We start from the raw sequence: 6,000 nt of genomic DNA, 5'->3' as shown, positions 1-6,000 counted from the left end.
CCACCGTACTGGAACAAATCGGAAATATGGAGTAACGTTTCTCGACGGGACGTTTCAAATACGAAACCCGTTCAAAATATCGATCATTTGAAAGCTTTAGCACCATTCATTAAACGTCACGTAATTTTCTAACTACGATCTCAAGACTAATTATGACTTGAACTCGTTCTATGGTATTTGAAAAAAAAAAAAAAAAAAGGTACTTTATAACCTAAAAAAATTGAACACTTGGAGAAACGATCGGTTCACCAACCCCATGTTTATCGATATCTTTCGTTTCTTTTGCCGAGCTCTTATTAGCCAGTTATGCTCCGAAGCATCCAGTACAGTAACAACCGGTTAATAACCGTTCCGTAGTCGCGGCAGTATCGGGAATCGATACCGACCCGATCGGAGGCGAATCTTCGGCTTCGAACCGGGGAAAGTACGCTGTTGAAACGTTTGAGGACGTTCGGTACACCTGCCGCAAGGTGACTGCATTCCACGCCGAGGTGAAACGTAAGGCGGGATACGCGCTGGAATGTATGTCGGATTTGCTGGAATACTTTACGAGCCGGCAGCGCTGCGCGCGCGCGCACCTTGGCGATTATATGTATGTAGTATAGTGTATCGGCCCTGCGCGCGAATCGTTTGTTTTTACGCGGGTCGGCCTACTTGTGTCGCGTATGATTAACTCCGCGATTGAGCCCCTGACACGCTCGGCATCCGTGAAATCGCGGGGAGCGGCTCAGCCCGCCTTGGTTTGAAATTTGCGCGATGCGATTTTCTGTCCACGTCAAAAATCGTCTTCAACCGGCCTGAACTCGGTGGGGACGATATTCTAGATAACCGGTACTTTATTTGCTTCCTGGTTAAATCATTTAGCTCATTCACGATGTTAAGTTTACTGAGAATATATTAGACTTCCGTTAGATACGTACGGTATTCGGGTTTCAATATTTCCAATATGGCGTCTGCAATATGGCGGATGGTACAATCGGACACGAACGAAAGTATAGTTATTTCCTATTGTTCAAAATGAAATATCATTATACACTATACCCAGAATTCCTTCCACCGTCTCAAAGATGACCAGATAAGAATTACATTTTCGAATTTCTTATTCGAATAAAAGATATTTCACCTTTCAGTGAGTATCCAAGATGGCTGCCACACGAAGATTCCATCCATAAAATGCCGGCAGTTCTATAATTTCCGCTGTAACGCGAAAAATTCAAATTGACCGTTGTATAATCACTGTCCAAGAGATTTCAACAATAATGTGGGTATCGTTTCGAATCGAGCCCCGGCTCGGAACAGGAATATCGGGGCATGCATTACGATGAAATTCCATGCATTCGTAATCTCCGGTCGTATGTACGAACGAGTTCCACGGTTCCGTTAGTATCCGCAGCCCCGTTGCACGCCCCGTACGATGTTATTTGGGCGTGTGTGCGTCCATCGGACGGTTCCGAGATCCGTGAAACGGCTAGAAGATATTCGCCGGGAATACCGCCGGTGGCGGCCGGCCCAATCGCCGAGAGGAACGCGTTCTCTTTCTGCGCAGGGGCGCGTGACTCGGTCGCGTGAATCAGAGTCCGCGGATTAACGGGAAACCGAGGAGATTTCGTTCAGCCACGTTCGTGATTGCAACGCATTAAACTGTCAGTCAGGCGATCGTAAAATTGCCACGGGATTAAAACGAGTGTACACAAGTCAACGTACCTTGCGTCGTCCTTAATCTCGTGGAATTCGAAGTTGGTGTGGTTAGGTTAGTTAATAAAAGTACCTCGAATTCTTCGTTTCCAAAACTTCTTCTTCCCTGACACAATACAGACTCTTCTCGATTATTGTCCCGAACTTGGGTTTGCGCCGGGACAATAATCGTATAGGGAGAAATGCTTCAGACCCTTGTTAATTCGCTTCTTTTTTTGACAGGTTCCACGCCCTTGCTCCCAGTGGTGGGGTTAACACCTGGACAATAATCGTGTAGAACAAGCCAGACTATAATTGAGAGGAGTCTGTATAGAGTAAGGGGCCCAAATTTCGCCCCCCTACAAGGTTCTTTGGTTCTTCGTGAAACACTAATGTAAATTATAGTCTGACAAACATTGGAAAACTTCAAGGTCACATGAAAGTCACACTATTATAGGTCATTGGATTAGTCTTTATCTCAACTATGACTTCACACTGATAAAAATATGCAGTACCATTTAAAAAAAACACCGATGACCTTGAAATTTCGAAAAACAACGTTAAGAAAAATGTTTGCTTATCATAGTATTTGCTCCTTCTAACTAAATCATACTTTCCCCTCGCATTTTTTATTGTATCCTCAAAAATAAGTGAGATATCAGAGATGCTCACGTTGGGTCGGAATGGGGGGGAGGGGCGGAATTCGGACTTCTTACCCTATAATTAATGTTAGAATATTATACAGGATGAGACATCTGAAATTATCGACCTCGATTCATGTGGATATTATTGGCTGTAGAAGGTTGATGCTTAAGATGCTGATAAATCGTTGTGTTTTCCAGAGTGTCATGGCGGCCCGAAGCGTTAAATCAATCGAACGGAATGAGATACTGTCGGTACGGAACGCGCTTCCGATTCGTTCGGGATATTTATGCGTTCCGCAGAATCCCGGTTCGCATACCATGCCGAGGACCCCTCGAGATCTAATTTCATTTTAATCATCGACAACCGCGACGAGCAAAACAAGACCGTTCAATTTTCTTCGGGGCGAGCACGCTTGGGATCGACGACGACAACGACGTGCCTTTGATTCTTTAATAATGACCACGTTGCCGGAAGCAATATGAGTAATTGCACTCCACGGATAACGCGCTGGCGATATGTAGTTATTCGTTTCGTTAAATATTTGAGAAACCTTTCCGGAATAATGGTATTCATTACGTTGCAATAATGTCAGAGTAGTTTTGATTGATCGAAGTAGCGATTACTGGATTCCGTATATTCCGTTTGTAAAAGATAGTGTTCAGACGATCTGTTAGGTACGTTACTATTTATTTATTTATTCGAACAAATGCCACTGAATTATTGTCTGATAGCATATCAGGGAAGAATTAATTAAAATAATTTAAAAAATATCGAAACTTTCGGTGTTAGGAACCGACGTTCCGTTGTAAGAAAAACACCGCCATCTTGTTTTCAGTCAGTCACGCGTGCCTTCTTCCTCTCCGCTTAACAAAACGAATCTCGTGACGTTAACCAGAGATCGTTCCGATCGGTTCGATCCCGATCGATCAATCCACGGATCCTTCGAATAAGATTTCTCAAGTAGGATAGGAATTCCATGGATGTACTACATAAATTGCTATGGTTATGTGCCACCAGAGGGGGGAGGATGGTCGGGAACTGGAATGACCGTGAGGTAATCGTAGATCGAACGATTTTTTATTCTAACCGGTGGAGCAACCGTCGTCGCCGTGACAGTGTCGTTATTAGTCGTTAACCAAGGTGCCAAATGTATATAGAATAGCAAGTGATCGCGCGTGCTCACAAAGTTATAGCCGTTAGGACCAATTGGGGTCCCTCCAGGGACGCCACTCGTGTCGTTGTGTGTTCTACAATAGGCGACTCGCGTGTAGCCCCGCCCGTGTGCTCCTTATACCTTTTCCGACAAATTCATGCTGGGCAGGCATTCGGTTGTTGCAAGGGTGTACACTCCAGTTCGTAAGTATTAGGAAGACAGTTGTCAGATGTGATGGAAACTCGAAGAATTATTGCGAAATTATCGATTAATGTTCGATAATTTTTTGACGATCGAATAGACCTAGGGGTAGGGAAGTTTTTCGATAATAAGAGGCACATACAATACTTTTATAACAGCTAATGTTCAAGAATAAAATATTCTAATATTGGTACACACTATAGTACTGTAGATTATTATTAATATAAATGGTTAGGAAAAATGGCAATAAAACCGAATACATATTGTCTCGGGAGGTACAGTTTGTCCACCGTTGGAATAGATGGCGGTACTTGGGTCCAGATGGACCCGTACTTATATGAACAACGGTGGGTTTTGAATTAGTTTCTGTAAGTTCGAGTGGTGAGGTTTTTGAGATCTTGAAAAATTTCTGTAATTAGCAACCAAAAGGATATCGGATAAACATTACAACAAACTTGTATCAATTTTCTTGATCTCCATTTAAATAAATGGAGTTTAGTGTATTAAAAAGGTGATTGTTCTATTATCCGAATACTTATGTCTGCCTATTAGTTCGGATATGGGAGGCTCTGCTGTACCGCGCAAGAAGGATGTGTGCACATGTGTCCAAACGTACCCTCTCGAGCAAACTCGGCTTTCGCTAGGGGAAAAAGTGGCGTAAGAGAAGGGCCTCCTACCATTTGGTAAAAATGATTTCAGGTACTAAAATAAATATTAAATCGGATGTTAATTTCGGTTAATTAAGGCCTCTTTTTCTATCACTTTTTCCCCTAGGTGAAGCCGAGTTTGCTCGTGAGTGTACCCAGCCACCTCTGTTTCTGCGGTTACCCAAAATCAACCTACTGTTCCGAGGATCAAGCGTCAACACGGCCCCGAGAAATAAACCCGTTGGTCATCCGATCTCCAACGTTAACCGAACAATTTTTCCTCGGTTCAGCGGGTATTACATCCTGGAATTGTTTCACAGGTGGCTCGCAACGGGCTGTGTTACGGGTTCCAGGAGGACTCCGTGAAAACGAGCGTCCACGCGAGAGTGCGTTCTCTTTCAGGCGTGTACAGCGGGTACGAGGCCCCACGGTGTGCCGCACTTACGCGTTATAGTTGCGTAACCACGGCCTAGTTCGCGTACTAGGCGACTTTAATATTCGTGGTGGCAATTCTACCGCAAACGGAGCTCTGCGCCTCGACGTTCCTCGAAAAACCGAGTCTTCCAGATTGGACCGTGCGCGGTCGGGCACCGGTTTGATAGCGCACGGTCCTGTTCGTCGAATGTATTTATTTATATTTTTCTTAATTTGATATGTCAGGATTTCCGCGCCAATGTTCGAACCCATTTGAATGGGTTAATCGTTGATACTCCTCGTCAGATGTTTGAACACGTTTGAACGATTGGACCGTTCAAACTCTTCATAAGACGTTCGAACACATTGAAACAGTTCGATTGTCCGCGAGCTAAGTATCACTCTAACCGGGTCACGATAAAAAACGCTTTCCATCCAGCCATGAGAATTCATACTTATGTAACCCTCCGTGTACCTGTTCGCCGTACTACTCGGGTTAACGTGACATAATCGCTTCATTCTCGGCCTCCGGTTCGGCTACGCATCCTCCGAATAGTTGCCCGGTACCTATACACACGTATCCACATAAACATGATCGCCGATTAGTCAATACGTTGTGCACGATCCGCGAGTGGGCGTTTGCGTTCCTGTATGCTAATGCCGTATCGTACGTATATCTTTCGTAACGCGCCGTCGCGGCTCGAGGATCCTTGATTGGTAAAAGTGGTCTCTTTCTCTCTTTTGGCGGGCTAATGGCTGGCGTGGCTCGTTCCTCCGATTCCTCCGACGATTCGTCATAGACAAGATCTTCGTGAAACCGCGGGTGAAAGCGGGAAAGGGAGAGAGAGAGGGAGAGAGACGTTCGACGGGCCTAGGACGCGACCTGGCGAAAGATAGCGAGGAGGGGGGTAGACGGTAACAAACGTTCTGTTCGCCCCCCGGGAGAAACCACTTTCGCTCTTTTCGCCACTCGCCCGTCGCGTTTTCATTTTTCCCTCACCTGGGATAGATTTTACCACGGTGCGTTGGTTCGATGTCACGGATCGTAAAACATCTACGGCCGATTCTTAACGTCGTCGCCGCCGCCATCTTGGTTTCGCGGGAACGGTTAGTTGCAGTAGAGAGGAAATGAGAGTGCTCAGGTATCTATCACTCACTTCGCACACAAATATTTCGTGAATCATGACTCGTCATGTGTCCTGAGTCGTAATCCCTCCTCACGAGCCCGCGGCTGCCCGATGCTTGCCCGAGCGGGCACAGTTGCCC

This window comes from Dufourea novaeangliae, unplaced genomic scaffold (assembly GCF_001272555.1).
Source record: "Dufourea novaeangliae isolate 0120121106 unplaced genomic scaffold, ASM127255v1 scaffold7, whole genome shotgun sequence".
In the NCBI taxonomy this organism is placed as follows: Eukaryota; Metazoa; Arthropoda; class Insecta; order Hymenoptera; family Halictidae; genus Dufourea; species Dufourea novaeangliae.
Note: the sequence above shows the minus strand (reverse complement) of the source record.